We start from the raw sequence: 16,482 nt of genomic DNA, 5'->3' as shown, positions 1-16,482 counted from the left end.
TCATGTTTTTTTGTTGCAGGTGTTTTTTACATGGGGTGTTTAAGAAAAATCCGAGCATGGGATGTTTGTCAAGTAATACAAACTAGGAGTGGGTGAGATATCTGTCTGTCTGTCAAGTCTGTTTGAATTAGATCATTTGATCTGATCTACCAGGATGCCTTGTCTTGCAGGTTCTGATGGCGGATTTTCTTCATGGCTGACCGGCTAACCAGCCAGGTAAACTGTGCTCAGCCGTACACTAGGCATGCATGGAGAGCTAGCCATTGTACATATTACGTTGCGGCTCAAAATGTCTTGTTTTGCAGATCCCACTGCTAAGACACCTCGAGTTCACGGGGGTGCTACTTCATGGCTGAAACTTTCAGAACTCACGCGCATGGAAGCTGTACCAGCAGCTCCCAATTCAAGACCTGGCATACATGCTCTCTTTCCTGCTATACTACTGGCGAGCAATGCAGGTAGACTGACATTGAACGAATCTAGCAGATCTATCTGCTCATCATACTAACTAAAATGGTCTACTGCTGCATGCTAGTGTCTAAGAAGGTAATTGGAAGAAGGCCATGACATGAACCAGCTTGCTAACGCCGGCAAGTACGTATCAGCGATGGTGTTTTAAACCAGAAAGCATCTCGTGGCACGGAAAGCCATGGGAGCTCTGACTTTTTTGGTTGGGGTGAAAGAGTGGGCAGAGATGCTGTGTTGTTTATTTTGAGCATGGGAATTTTTTTTCTTCTGCAAAAATCCAGGGGGCCTCAACTTTTTTGAACAGAGAAGCATCAATCAAAATGAGATGGGGGGCACAGATGAGTATACCTTTTCAATTTCTTTGCCTCTTTCATCTTCCTCTGTCATCATCATGTTCTTTGAATCCTCATAGACATTGAACGTTCTGTTCTTTTTTTTCTGGAGAGGGCTGGCGACTGGGGTGGAGGGCTGGCGGCTGGGGTTTTGTGGTTTTGTGTTGGGGCTGCTTGTGGCTGGCTGGAGGGCTGGCGACTGGGGGGTTGTGTACTGCACTGGGCTTTTTTGTTGCCTTTGTACTGCACTGGGTTTTGTGCTTTTGTGTGCTGGGGGTGGTTTTGTTGTTAGCTTTTCCCTTTTTTTCATGTGTACTACATTTGGGCTGGTAGGCGGTACATGTGGAGGGTTGGCCCAATGCGTGAGATACCTGTTTGTTTTATCTGCCGTGCTGGGTTGGACGCCTTTTTGCCTTTTGTACTTGTAGACACTTATTAGGACCTGGAATGCTTTTGAAAATTTTGTGCAGCTTTATTTAAGCCTGAGCCTGACGAAGCCTCTGTAACCACACACTTGAATATGTCTAGTTTGCAAGTATATTAGTGTGGAAAACTGGAAATCCTGTCCATGAAGCTCCATTGAATATTTTTCTAAAAAAAATTGAATCATATTTGCTAAAATGGTGTTACATATTACCATTGCTTCTTATTGCAGCATGTCAGCCATAGACTTCTATTGTTCAGTTGACAAGGTTGAAGGGGCCGACGGAAAAGATCGTGTGGTGGTCACATTTGATGGGAAGTATTTGCCTTACACTGAACAGGTCTGTGTCTTCTTCCTGTTTTTTCAGTTGCCACTCTGTTACTTGTTAGCTCATGGTGCTGAACTGCATCTGCTTGCTAGCCATATAATACCAAACATATAGTTCTTTTCAGACATTTAATGTGTACGCTGTGTTTTTTTTGTTGTTGCGGAGAGGGTGTAATAAATTGCGACTGGAGGGCCAATGCTGGTTGTTTGCTCTGCAAGCTACAGCCTAATGCTATCATTCTTCTGTTTTGGGTGGTTGTTTGTTTTTGCTTGTCTTTGGAAGATAATTGTTGTTGCCGCTAAATGCCTAATAGACAATTGTCGGGGACCATAATTAGGGGTACCCTCAAGACGCCTAATTCTCAGCTGGTAACCCCCATCAGCATAAAGCTGCAAAGGCCTGATGGGTACGATTAAGTCAGGGATCAGTCCACACGAGTGACTCGATCACGCTTCACCCGAGCCTAGCCTCGGCCGAGGGCAGCCGACCTCGAGAGACTTCCGTCTCGCCCGAGGCCCCCCTTTTTACGGCGGACACGTCACCGGCTCGCCCGAGGCCTTGGCTTCGCTCAGAAGCAACCTTGACTAAATCGCCGCACCGACTGACCAAATTGCAGGGGCATTTAACGCAAAGGTGGCCTGACACCTTTATCCTAACACGCGCCCCCCCCCGGCAGAGCCGAAGTGACCGCCGTCACTCCACCGCTCCTCTGACCAGTCTGACAGAAGGACAGCGCCGCCTACGCCACTCCGACTGCGATGCCACTCGACAGAGTGAGTCTGACAGGCAGTCAGGCCTTGCCAAAGGCGCCACGGCGAACTCCGCTCCGCCCGACCCCAGGGCTCGGACTCGGGCTAAGACCCGGAAGATGGCGAACTCCGCTCCGCCCGACCCCAGGGCTCGGACTCGGGCTAAGACCCGGAAGACGGCGAACTCCGCTCCGCCCGACCCCAGGGCTCGGACTCGGGCTAAGACCCGGAAGACGGCGAACTCCGCTCCGCCCGACCCCAGGGCTCGGACTCGGGCTAAGACGCGGAAGACGGCGAACTCCGCTCCGCCCGACCCTAGGGCTCGGACTCTGGCTAAGACCTGGAAGACGACGAAACTCTGCCTCGCCCGACCCCAGGGCTCGGACTCCGCCCTGGCCTCGGCCGAACGACTTCTGCCTCGCCCGACCCCATGGCTCGGGCTCGGCCTCGGCAACAGAAGACAGACTCAACCTCGGCTTCGGAGGAGCCCCCACGTCACCCTGCCTAGGGCACAGACCCGCCACGTCAACAGGGGGCGCCATCATCATCCTACCCCGAATCGACTCGGGTCACGGAGAACAAGACCGGCATCCCATCCGGCCAGCTCCGCCGGATGGGCAATGATGGCGCTCCACCAGCTCTGTGACGACGGCGGCCCCCAGCTCTCTTACGGAAGCAGGACGACGTCAGCAGGGACTTGACCGCTCCAACAGCTGTCCCTCCGCCAGGCTCCGTCGCACCTCCGACAGCCACGACATCACGCCAGCAAGGTGCCAAGATCTCTCCGGCTGCCACATTGGCATGTACCTAGGGCACTAGCTCTCTCTCCGCTAGACACGTAGCACTCTGCTACACCACCCATTGTACACCTGGATCCTCTCCTTACGACTATAAAAGGGAGGACCAGGGCCTTCTTAGAGAAGGTTGGCCGCGCGGGACCGAGGACAGGACAGGTGCTCTCTTGGGGCCGCTCGCTTCCCTCACCCACGTGGACGCTTGTAACCCCCCTACTGCAAGCGCACCTGACCTGGGCGCGGGACGAACACGAAGGCCGCGGGACTTCCACCTCTCTCACGCTCGACTCCGGCCACCTCGCCTCTCCCCCCTTCGTGCTCGCCCACGCGCTCGACCCATCTGGGCTGGGGCACGCAGCACACTCACTCGTCGGCTTAGGGACCCCCCTGTCTCGAAACGCCGACAGTTGGCGCGCCAGGTAGGGGCCTGCTGCGTGCTGACGAACAGCTCCCCGTCAAGCTCCAGATGGGCAGTCTCCAGCAACATCTCCGGCCCGGGACGGTGCTTCGTTTCGGGACTCTTGAGTTCATGTCCTTCGACGGCAGCTACGACATGATACTTCTTCCACCGCCGCGCGACGACGACAATGGCGGCCGACAACCCGCCCGCCGGCGGCGGAATCGACGACATCTTCCCCGCGTGGTGGAAGAGCAACATTCGGGCTCGCACCGTCCTCTCCCCCGCCAACGGAGGAGGAGGCGGGGCCATCAAGGCCAGGCGGGAGGCCGCGCTTCGTTGGCCGTCGAGCGAATCGACGCCCCCGACGCCCCGACGGAAGGCACGCCGGACGTCGACCTCGCGTTCAAGACGGAGGCAAGCGCCGTCCCCCCGCGACACGCTGACCCCGAACAAGAAGACGACGCCGGCGCGCTCGCGGAAAGCCTGCAGGACGTCGCCCTTGTACCTGAGACGACGGTGCAACCAGTCCCCGATGTGACTACGTCGCTCCTCGTCGACCAAAAGGTACCGACTAACTCCCATCTTGCGTCATTTCGACTCGGCCTCAACCCGCCAAACGACCTCGTTTTGGCGGGCGCTCTCATTGAGGCGAGTGCAACCCCACTGGGGTTTCGTATGCGGTCGCCTTGGGACCGGCTGACGGACGTCTCAACCTACGGGCCCTCTGGGTCCGAGGAAGATGACGATCCCAGCATCTGTTGGGATTTCTCCGGACTTGGCAACCCCAGTGCCATGCGGGACTTCATGACCGCATGTGAATACTGCCTATCTGACTGTTCCGACGGAAGCCGCAGCCTTGGCAACGAGAGCTACGGCCCAAGCCGCGAATGTTTCCACATCGAGCTAGGGGATCCCTCCGAAGGCAACCATCTCGGCATGCCGGAGGACGGTGATCTTCCTAGGCCGGTGCCTCGCGCCGACATCCCACGGGAGCTAGTTGTGGTCCCCGCTCCGGCGGGGGGTTACGACCCACAACTCGAGCAAGTCCGCGAAGCGCAGGCCAGGCTCAACGAGGGAACAGGAGCGCTTGAGCCGGTCCGTCGGGACGTCGGGCAGGTATGGGCGGGCCAACCCCTGGCCGGAGAAATACGTCACCTGTCCCAAGGTCTCCAGCACCGCGTCGCCAACGATGTCAGGGTCAGGCCGCCGCCCGCATCCAGCGGGGTTGGTCAGAACCTGGCAGCCGCAGCGATGCTCCTCCGCGTGATGCCGGAGCCATCAACCACCGAGGGTCGGCGAATCCAGGGAGAGCTCAAGAATCTCCTGGAAGGCGCTGCGGCCCGACGGGCCGAGAGCACTGCCTCCCGAAGGCAAGGATATCCCTCGGAACCTCATGCCGCGACTTCCCGATTCATGCAGGAAGTCTCGGTCTACACCGGGCGCACGCGCAACACCGCGCCTGCGGCCCCGGGCCACCTCGGCAACGAGCACCATCGGCGCGACCGTCGGGCCCACCTCGACGAAAGGGTGCGCCGAGGCTACCACCCCAGGCGTGGGGGCGCTACGACAGCGGGGAGGATCGGAGTCCCTCGCCCGAACCACCCGGTCCGCAGGCCTTCGGTCGGGCCATCCGACGGGCTCCATTCCCGACCCGGTTCTGACCCCCGACTACTATCACAAAGTACTCGGGGGAAACGAGACCGGAACTGTGGCTCGCGGACTACCGCCTTGCCTGCCAACTGGGTGGCACGGACGACGACAACCTCATCATCCGTAACCTCCCCCTGTTCCTCTCCGACACTGCTCGCGCCTGGTTGGAGCACCTGCCTCCGGGGCAGATCTCCAACTGGGACGACTTGGTCCAAGCCTTCGCTGGCAATTTCCAGGGCACATACGTGCGCCCCGGGAATTCCTGGGACCTTCGAAGCTGCCGGCAACTGCCGGGGGAGTCGCTCCGGGACTACATTCGGCGATTCTCGAAGCAGCGCACCGAGCTGCCCAACATCACCGACTCGGATGTCATCGGCGCGTTCCTCGCCGGCACCACATGCCGCGACCTGGTGAGCAAGCTGGGTCGCAAGACCCCCACCAGGGCGAGCGAGCTGATGGACATCGCCACCAAGTTCGCCTCTGGCCAGGAGGCGGTTGAGGCTATCTTCCGAAAGGACAAGCAGCCCCAGGGCCGCCCATCGGAAGAGGCTCCCGAGGCGTCTGCTCCGCGCGGCGCCAAGAAGAAAGGCAAGAAGAAGTCGCAATCGAAACGCGACGCCGCTGACGCGGACCTTGTCGCCGCCGCTGAGTACAAGAACCCTCGGAAGCCCCCCGGAGGTGCGAACCTCTTCGACAAGATGCTCAAGGAGCCGTGCCCCTACCATCAGGGGCCCATCAAGCACACCCTCGAGGAGTGCGTTATGCTTCGGCGTCACTTCCACAGGGCCGGGCCACCCGCCGAGGGTGGCAGGGCCCACGACGACGACAAGAACGAAGATCACCAAGCAGGAGAGTTCCCCGAGGTCCGTGACTGCTTCATGATCTATGGAGGGCATGCGGCGAATGCCTCGGCTCGGCACCGCAAGCAAGAGCGCCGGGAGGTCTGCTCGGTGAAGGTGGCGGCGCCAGTCTACCTAGACTGGTCCGACAAGCCCATCACCTTCGACCAGGCCGACCACCCCGACCATGTGCCGAGCCCGGGGAAATACCCGCTCGTCGTCGACCCCGTTGTCGGCAATGTCAGGCTCACCAAGGTCCTGATGGATGGGGGCAGCTGCCTCAACATCATCTACGCCGAGACCCTCAAGCTCCTGCGCGTCGATCTGTCCTCCGTCCGAGCAGGCGCTGCGCCCTTCCACGGGATCATCCCTGGGAAGCGCGTCCAGCCCCTCGGGCGACTCGACCTCCCCGTCTGCTTCGGGACGCCCTCCAACTTCCGAAGGGAGACCCTGACGTTCGAGGTGGTCGGGTTCCGAGGAACCTACCACGCCGTACTAGGGAGGCCATGCTACGCGAAGTTCATGGCCGTCCCCAATTACACCTACCTGAAGCTCAAGATGCCGGGCCCCAACGGGGTCATCACCGTCGGCCCCACGTACAAACACGCGTTCGAATGCGACGTGGAGTGCGTGGAGTACGCCGAGGCCCTCGCCGAGTCCGAGGCCCTCATCGCCGACTTGGAGAACCTCTCCAAGGAGGTGCCAGACGTGAAGCGCCATGCCGGGAACTTCGAGCCAGCGGAGACGGTTAAGGCCGTCCCTCTCGACCCCAGCGGCGACACCTCCAAGCAGGTCCGGATCGGTTCCGGGCTCGACCCCAAATAGGAAGCAGTGCTCGTCGACTTTCTCCGCGCAAACGCCGACGTCTTTGCGTGGAGTCCCTCGGACATGCCCGGCATACCGAGGGATGTCGCCGAGCACTCGCTGGATATTCGGGCCGGAGCCCGACCCGTCAGGCAGCCTCTGCGCCGATTCGACGAGGAAAAGCGCAGAGTGATGGGCGAAGAGATCCACAAGCTAATGGCAGCAGGGCTCATCAAAGAGGTATTCCATCCCGAATGGCTTGCCAACCCTGTGCTTGTGAGGAAGAAAGGGGGGAAATGGTGGATGTGTGTAGACTACAGTGGTCTCAACAAAGCATGTCCGAAGGTTCCCTACCCTCTGCCTCGCATCGACCAAATCGTGGATTCCACCGCTGGGTGCGAAACCCTGTCCTTCCTCGATGCCTACTCAGGGTATCACCAGATCCGGATGAAAGAGTCCGACCAGCTCGCGACTTCTTTCATCACGCCGTTCGGCATGTACTGCTATGTCACCATGCCGTTCGGTTTGAGGAATGCGGGCGCGACGTACCAGCGGTGCATGAACCATGTGTTCGGCGAACACATCGGTCGCACAGTCGAGGCCTACGTCGATGACATCATAGTCAAGACAAGGAAGGCTTCCGACCTCCTCTCCGACCTTGAAGTGACATTCCGATGTCTCAAGGCGAAAGGAGTCAAGCTCAATCCTGAGAAGTGTGTCTTCAGGGTGCCCCGAGGCATGCTCCTAGGGTTCATCGTCTCCGAGCAAGGCATTGAAGCCAACCCGGAGAAGATCGCGGCCATCACCAGCATGGGACCCATCAAGGACTTAAAAGGTGTACAGAGAGTCATGGGATGCCTCGCGGCCCTGAGCCGCTTCATCTCACGCCTCGGCGAAAGAGGTCTGCCCTTGTACCGCCTCTTAAGGAAGGCCGAGTGTTTCGCTTGGACCCCTGAGGCCGAGGAAGCCTCGGCAACCTGAAGGCGCTCCTTACAAAGGCGCCTGTCTTGGTGCCCCCGGCGGATGGAGAAGCCCTCTTGGTCTACGTCGCCGCGACCACTCAGGTGGTTAGCGCCGTGATTGTAGTCGAGAGGCAAGAGGAAGGGCATGCATTGCCCATTCAGAGGCCGGTCTACTTCGTCAGCGAAGTGCTGTCCGAGACCAAGATCCGCTACCCACAAGTTCAAAAGCTGCTGTATGCTGTGATCCTGACAAGGCGGAAGCTGCGACACTACTTCGAGTCTCATCCGGTAACTGTGGTGTCATCCTTCCCCCTGGGGGAGATCATCCAGTGCCGAGAGGCCTCGGGCAGGATCACAAAGTGGGCGGTGGAAATCATGGGCGAAACGATCTCGTTCGCCCCTCGGAAGGCCATCAAGTCCCAGGTGTTGGCGGACTTCGTGGCCGAATGGGTCGACACCCAGTTGCCGACGGCTCCGATCCAACCGGAGCTCTGGACCATGTTTTTCGACGGGTCGCTGATGAAGACAGGAGCCGGCGCGGGCCTGCTCTTCATCTCGCCCCTCGGAAGGCACTTGCGCTACGTGCTGCGCCTCCATTTCCCGGCGTCCAACAATGTGGCCGAGTACGAAGCTCTGGTCAACGGGTTGCGGATCGCCATCGAGCTAGGGGTCAGACGCCTCGACGCCCGCGGTGATTCGCAGCTCGTCATCGACCAAGTCATGAAGAACTCCCACTGCCGCGACCCGAAGATAGAGGCCTACTGCGACGAGGTTCGGCGCCTGGAAGACAAGTTCTTCGGGCTCGAGCTCAACCACATCGCTCGGCGCTACAACGAAACTGCAGACGAGCTGGCTAAAATAGCCTCGGGGCGAACTACGGTCCCCCCGGACGTCTTCTCCCGGGATCTGCATCAACCCTCCGTCAAGATCGACGACGCGCCCGAGCCCGAGGTACCCTCGGCTCAGCCCGAGGCACCCTCGGCACAGCCCGAGGTACCCTCGGCACAGCCCGAGGTACCCTCGGCCCCCGAGGGCGAGGCACTGGACGTCGAGGAAGAGCAGAGCGGGGCCACGCCAGATCGGGATTGGCAGGCCCCGTACCTGCAATATCTCCGTCGAGGAGAGCTACCCCTCGGCCAAGTCGAGGCTCGGCGGGTAGCGCGACGCGCCAAGTCATTCGTCTTGCTGGGCGATGAAGAGGAGCTCTACCATCGCAGCCCCTCGGGCATCCTCCAGCGATGCATCTCCATCGCCGAAGGTCGGGAATTGCTGCAAGAAATACACTCGGGGGCTTGCGGCCACCACGCAGCGCCCCGAGCCCTTGTCGGGAATGCTTTCCGACAAGGCTTCTACTGGCCAACGGCGGTGGCTGACGCCACTAGAATTGTCCGCACCTGCGAAGGGTGCCAATTCTATGCGAAGCGGACCCACCTGCCTGCTCAGGCTCTGCAGACAATACCCATCACCTGGCCCTTCGCTGTATGGGGTCTGGACCTCGTCGGTCCCTTGCAGAAGGCGCCCGGGGGCTACACGCACCTGCTGGTCGCCATCGACAAATTCTCCAAGTGGATCGAGGTCCGACCTCTGAACAGCATCAGGTCCGAGCAGGCGGTGGCGTTCTTCACCAACATCATCCATCGCTTCGGGGTCCCGAACTCCATCATCACCGACAACGGCACCCAGTTCACCGGCAAAAAATTCTTGGATTTTTGCGAGGATCACCATATCCGGGTGGACTGGGCCGCCGTGACACATCCCATGTCGAATGGGCAAGTAGAGCGTGCCAACGGCATGATTCTACAAGGGCTCAAGCCTCGGATCTACAACGACCTCAACAAGTTCGGCAAGCGATGGATGAAGGAACTCCCCTCGGTGGTCTGGAGCCTAAGGACGACGCCGAGTCGCGCCACAGGCTTCACGCCGTTTTTCCTGGTCTACGGGGCTGAAGCCATCTTGCCCACTGACCTGGAATACGGCTCCCCGAGGACGAGGGCCTACACCGATCAAAGCAACCAAGCTAGCCGAGAGGAATCGCTGGACCAGCTGGAGGAGGCTCGGGACAGGGCCTTACTGCACTCGGCGCGGTACCAGCAGTCCCTGCGACGCTACCACGCCCGAGGGGTCCGGTCCCGAGACCTCCAGGTGGGCGATCTGGTGCTTCGGCTGCGGCAAGACGCCCGAGGGAGGCACAAGCTCACGCCCCCCTGGGAAGGGCCATTCGTCATCGCCAAAGTTCTGAAGCCCGGAACATACAAGCTGGCCAACAATCAAGGCGAGATCTATGGCAACGCTTGGAACATCAAACAGCTACGTCGCTTCTACCCTTAAGATGTTTTCAAGTTGTTCATATACCTCGCACCTACGCAAAGTTTAGTCGTCAAGGAAGGGTCGGCCTAGCCTCGGCAAAGCCCGACCCTCCCTCGGGGGCTAAAAGGGGGGAGACCCCCTCTGCGTCGAACTTTTTCCTCGAAAAAGGATCTCTTTCTAGCAGGATTTCTTTCGTGCTTCTTGACTACTTCGGAAAGCGGATCCTGGAAACGACGGAGTACACGTAAGCAGCCAAGGCTGACTGAGCCGAGGGACTCCTACGCCTCCGGGATACGGATACCTCACTCATCACCTTCTGCGATAAGTAACTCGCGCTCGGATAAAGCGACTCCGTGGACTGAACAAGTCTTCACGTTCGGAAGCTCTCCTGCCGAAGCAGTCTTTCAAGCTTTCTCGACTAAGTCGGGAACAGGGCCTCATGAACGGGTGAAAGTACGCGTAAACGGCAAGGCCGACCGAGCCGAGGGATTCCCACGCCTCTGGGATACGGATACCTCACTCGTCCCTTCCGCGAGAAGCAACTCTCGCTCACACAAACATCCCTGTTACCGACAGAGTCCAGATGCTCGAAACAAGAGAAAAAAAGACGCAGCTTCGCAAGCGCGGCGAGGGTGTGTTTTTTCCGGCCTCGGCGGCCGCAGAAGGCACACGCTACAAGACGATCTGATCCTGCAGGCTCGGGTCTTCGCGCCGAAGGGAGCCATAGCACCCTCGGCATCGACGACGTCTTCAGCAAAGTCCGACCCAGCCTCGGACGGCGACGCGGTCCAAGGACTCCTCCGGGAATCCGACCCGAGCAGGCGGCTCGGCCGGTTACCCCTGGGGCCTCGGCCAACCGGCTTCCAAGGGCGCCGGCCCGACCCGAGGCCTCGGCTGATCGACTTTGGCGTCGGCTCCACCGGCGGACAACACGACTGGGCTCCGGCCAACCAGGTTCCATTCTCGAGCCGACTCCGCCTCTGTTCATACTGATATCGCTACCCCTGGCCTCGGCCCATCGAAGGGCGGCCGAGGGGTCTCTTTAACTAAGCTAGAGGAGCCCCAGACAACAAGGTCGATCGGGCCGAGGGATTCCTACGCCTCCGGGATACGGATACCTCACTCGTCACCTTGACACGGGGCGACTCATGCTTGGTAAAGCGGTTCAGATAATCAACAGGCGAGACTTAGTGCTCGAAAATGAGGAAAAAACACGGCTCCGTGCCGAAATTACGTACATGTTCAGGCCCCGACGGCCACAATGAACAAAAAACACTGGCATTCGAAGTGCCATCACAAACGGAACTCAGGTTCCCCTCCGCAGGAACGAACAACCCCACTCCGAGGGGGAAGGCCTGCGGAGTAACAGAAGAACGATGAGCGGCTCGCTGCCGCCCGTTCCAACCACCCCCGCCCTAGGCAGCGAAGCGGCTTAGGCAACAACTCTGGGGCAGGTGTCACGACAGGAGGGCTCTCCCCCGCTGAGGACGAGAACCAGCCATTCAGGCAGGGAGACGGAGACCCGGGGCCACTAGCGCCCTACCTATCCCGGCATGGCTGGAGGAAGTCTCCGTGGGACTCGAGGACGCCATTCTCCCCCAGGCGCGGGAGGAAGAAAAAGGCAGCCGACCCACGCGGGGGCGGCCCCCCGACTCGCCTCGTCTTCCATCTTGGCCTGGATGACGAAAATCCTTGAGGCCAAGGGAGGAGTAGAGGCCGCGGCCTGGTCCGTTTCCCCCACCATCAAGCCGGAGGTCACCATCCTGGGTGACCGCCGGTGGAGGGGTGCGGCCGGGCTGCATGATGAAAATCCTTGAAGCCGAACGATGGCTGAGAGGTACCAACTCCCATGGAGTTGCGTCCCTCCAACGAGGAGGCGGAAAGGCGGCGGATACCCCCCATCCGAGGGCTTGGAAGATGGAAAGACACGACGCATAAGGGAGGAAGAAGGCATGGTTGCCTTCCGAAAGGAGTCTCCCTCCTTTTAAAGGCAACTCTCCCTACGTGCGCCCCCAGACGCCGCGGGCTGAGTCTTCTCCAACACGCTCCAAGGCCCTCCCCTGCGACTTGGGGGCTGGGTCCCGCATGTCATGCAAACTGGCTCAGGGCAGAAGAAGCCAAACCACCGCGCGTGGTGCGCACGACCGTCCGGCGGTTACAAGCGACCCCCCACTTTCGCCCAGACCAACGGGTGGAAGGGGCAGGCAGCCATGCAGGCGGCACGCAACCACACCAGGTGGACGCGCTTCTCCGACTTCTGACACGCCAGCTTGGAAGCCCAGGCCCACGCGTCGAGCAACCGGCACGCCAGTTGCTGCATGCAAGCAACCGCACCGCCACTTGTGCCACGGTCGCGCCTCTTCGGTTGTGGAGCCTATGTCGCGACTTGAGGCGACCCAGCGCACGACCCAACAGCGCCAGCCTGGCGCGTCGGTCAAAGCGACCAAAAGTGGGCCGGCAGTAATGGCGGTGGCAGGCGGGCGGGCGCAGCCGTCACGTCATCAGCCAGGCTCACGTCCCATCCTGGGACAGCAAGAGAGCCCCCTCTCACGGCGTGAAGACGGTGCACCCGTGACCCATTCCTCGAACGGATCACGCACGCGCAACGGCCGCCCCGACAACCACTCGCCCCGTCGCATTAACTCCGCGGCGGGACAGGCGGCGCCTCTGACGGGAGGAGCGCGCGACGCTTCGCCTTCGCCGTAATAACCGCGTCAGAAAAGGTACGCCACGTCGTTCGATTTCGTATCCTTTTCCTTTTTCCTCTTTCTCTATCTCTTGCAACAGGGACCGGGAAAGGGGGATACCCCGAAAGGGACCCTTCTCCGCGAAGGAACCGGGCTCCGAGCCCCCCCTACTGATCAGGGGTTCGAAGGCTGGCCCTCCGAAGGGTTCAACAGTCGCCTCAGATCGCGTGGGCCCGACACCCACTACTGGTCAGGGGTTCGAAGGCCAGCCCCCCGAAGGGTTCCATGGCCGCCTCAGGCTACTCGGGCTCCGCGCCCATTACTGATCAGGGGTTCGAAGGCTGGCCCCCGAAGGGTTCACAGTCGCCTCAGACACCGAGCGAGGGATGACCAGGGGTACGTTTGATACATAACCGAGGCTCGGGCTGCGCTCCCGAGGTACCCTAGGACATTTCCGAGACCAGCGGGAACGATCTTGTAACGGAATCCCATCGGAGGGAGGCATCGAGCCCTCGGACCCCGTCGCCAGGGGACCGGGTCTGGCAAATCACCCGCAGGTACTTTTGGGCGTGCCTCTGGGCCCCTAGCCGACCCCCAACGAACGGGGCACGAACGTCCACTCGGATTACCCGCTTGCAGCTCACCGGAGACACCTTGTTCGGTGCCCATCGAGGGTAACATGGCGCACTCCCCCCCTCCTCCTTGCGGAAAGGCGACGTAGGGGCGTATGTAAAAAGTCGAGTCTGTCCCTGATCGTCCTCTCGCCCTATGCAGAGCCTCGGGGGCTGCTCTCGCAAAAACCGGCTCCGGCCAACCCGTTGACAGCGTCAACATACCAGCCCGAGAGCTTGGGCCCCGACCGTGCACCCGGGCTACGGCCAGTTCGCATGAGGGAACGACCAGACCAGCCGAAGCATTACGCAAGGTATTAAGACCTCGAAGGAGTGTAACCACTCCTCCGAGGCCTCGGGGGCTACACCCGGCGGGTGCGCTCGCGCGCACCCACCGGAACAAAATGCAACCGAGAAAGGCTGGTCCCCTTGCAAAAAAGTGCGACGAAAGCCTCCAAGCGAGTGCTAACACTCCCTTCGAGGCTCGGGGGCTACTGTCGGGGACCATAATTAGGGGTACCCTCAAGACGCCTAATTCTCAGCTGGTAACCCCCATCAGCATAAAGCTGCAAAGGCCTGATGGGTACGATTAAGTCAGGGATCAGTCCACACGAGTGACTCGATCACGCTTCACCCGAGCCTAGCCTCGGCCGAGGGCAGCCGACCTCGAGAGACTTCTGTCTCGCCTGAGGCCCCCCTTTTTACGGCGGACACGTCACCGGCTCGCCCGAGGCCTTGGCTTCGCTCAGAAGCAACCTTGACTAAATCGCCGCACCGACTGACCAAATTGCAGGGGCATTTAACGCAAAGGTGGCCTGACACCTTTATCCTGACACGCCCCCCCCCGGCAGAGCCGAAGTGACCGCCGTCACTCCACCGCTCCTCAGACCAGTCTGACAGAAGGACAGCGCCGCCTACGCCACTCCGACTGCGATGCCACTCGACAGAGTGAGTCTGACAGGCAGTCAGGCCTTGCCAAAGGCGCCACGGCGAACTCCGCTCCGCCCGACCCCAGGGCTCGGACTCGGGCTAAGACCCGGAAGACGGCGAACTCCGCTCCGCCCGACCCTAGGGCTCGGACTCGGGCTAAGACCCGGAAGACGGCGAACTCCGCTCCGCCCGACCCCAGGGCTCGGACTCGGGCTAAGACCCGGAAGATGGCGAACTCCGCTCCGCCCGACCCCAGGGCTCGGACTCGGGCTAAGACCCGGAAGACGGCGAACTCCGCTCCGCCCGACCCCAGGGCTCGGACTCGGGCTAAGACCCGGAAGACGGCGAACTCCGCTCCGCCCGACCCCAGGGCTCGGACTCTGGCTAAGACCTGGAAGACGACGAAACTCCGCCTCGCCCGACCCCAGGGCTCGGACTCCGCCCTGGCCTCGGCCGAACGACTTCCACCTCGCCCGACCCCATGGCTCGGGCTCGGCCTCGGCAACAGAAGACAGACTCAACCTCGGCTTCGGAGGAGCCCCCACGTCACCCTGCCTAGGGCACAGACCCGCCACGTCAACAGGGGGCGCCATCATCATCCTACCCCGAATCGACTCGGGTCACGGAGAACAAGACCGGCATCCCATCCGGCCAGCTCCGCCGGATGGGCAATGATGGCGCTCCACCAGCTCTGTGACGACGGCGGCCCCCAGCTCTCTTACGGAAGCAGGACGACGTCAGCAGGGACTTGACCGCTCCAACAGCTGTCCCTCCGCCAGGCTCCGTCGCACCTCCGACAGCCACGACATCACGCCAGCAAGGTGCCAAGATCTCTCCGGCTGCCACATTGGCATGTACCTAGGGCACTAGCTCTCTCTCCGCTAGACACGTAGCACTCTGCTACACCCCCCATTGTACACCTGGATCCTCTCCTTACGACTATAAAAGGGAGGACCAGGGCCTTCTTAGAGAAGGTTGGCCGCGCGGGACCGAGGACGGGACAGGTGCTCTCTTGGGGCCGCTCGCTTCCCTCACCCGTGTGGACGCTTGTAACCCCCCTACTGCAAGCGCACCTGACCTGGGCGCGGGACGAACACGAAGGCCGCGGGACTTCCACCTCTCTCACGCTCGACTCCGGCCACCTCGCCTCTCCCCCCTTCGCGCTCGCCCACGCGCTCGACCCATCTGGGCTGGGGCACGCAGCACACTCACTCGTCGGCTTAGGGACCCCCCTGTCTCGAAACGCCGACAACAATTGTCTATTTTTTTATTTGGAGTATATAATGATTTTCATGTAATTAGCATTGCAACTCGTAGAATAGCAACCTGGGTGTACCTCTGTTTTGTGTGGTGCTCATGCTCTACATTGATGATACTCTAGCTCATCTTGAATTTAGCTGCAAATGCAGCTGTGTTGGTTTTCCCAAGGGCACGGTGATTTAGAATGTCACCATGTTGGCAGTAGACTAGTTACCAATGCGTGGCCAGACCAAATTTACTATTTATTCACGAGAAAAGGTAGCCAGACTTTTATTATAAATTCCAATAGTATCTTTTACTTTTATGTATTCTAGTATATTTGAGAAGGGCAGACCTAGTACAGTGTGAAAGCATTTTGCGGTTGAAGAATTGCCTCAGTTTATTCCTTTCCCAGACCCATATGAGTTGGGAGCCTCCGGCACTGGGTCTACATTTTTTTATTCTGCTATATTTGGGCATGCTAAGAGCCTAAGGTTAATTCATTTTGCAACAATTTGATATGCTCTGTAGCTATAAATGTTGTCAAGTTTTTATTAGTGCCTTTTAGTTCCTTTTGCTTATTATGTGCTTTCTGACTCAAACCGTTTACTAGATTGTAGCAGCAGTGAATTTGGGAGCTTGAAGCGTTCATCCGAGACATGGAAAAAGTGATCTGTCGGGCATATCTCCTTCGGTGCAAGCGATTCTTTTCGAAAGAAACTCTTGATTGGTGTGTCTTAGCCCGTGGGAACACCCATCTCTCCTCTCTGGTGAACTACACATAGTGGTTATATGCTCCTCTATGCTCCACAACAAGCAGGCTGATGCATTTTTTTCCTGAATTTATTATGTTCCAGTCTATGCCAGACATCTACATGTAACTCCACCACCTTGGTCTTTGTTTTGTGCTATTGTATTTGCATGAAATTTCCTTCTCATTTCCCCACTTCTTACCAGC

This window comes from Zea mays, chromosome 1 (genome assembly GCF_902167145.1).
Source record: "Zea mays cultivar B73 chromosome 1, Zm-B73-REFERENCE-NAM-5.0, whole genome shotgun sequence".
Taxonomy (NCBI): domain Eukaryota; kingdom Viridiplantae; phylum Streptophyta; class Magnoliopsida; order Poales; family Poaceae; genus Zea; species Zea mays.
This window is presented reverse-complemented; position numbering follows the sequence as displayed.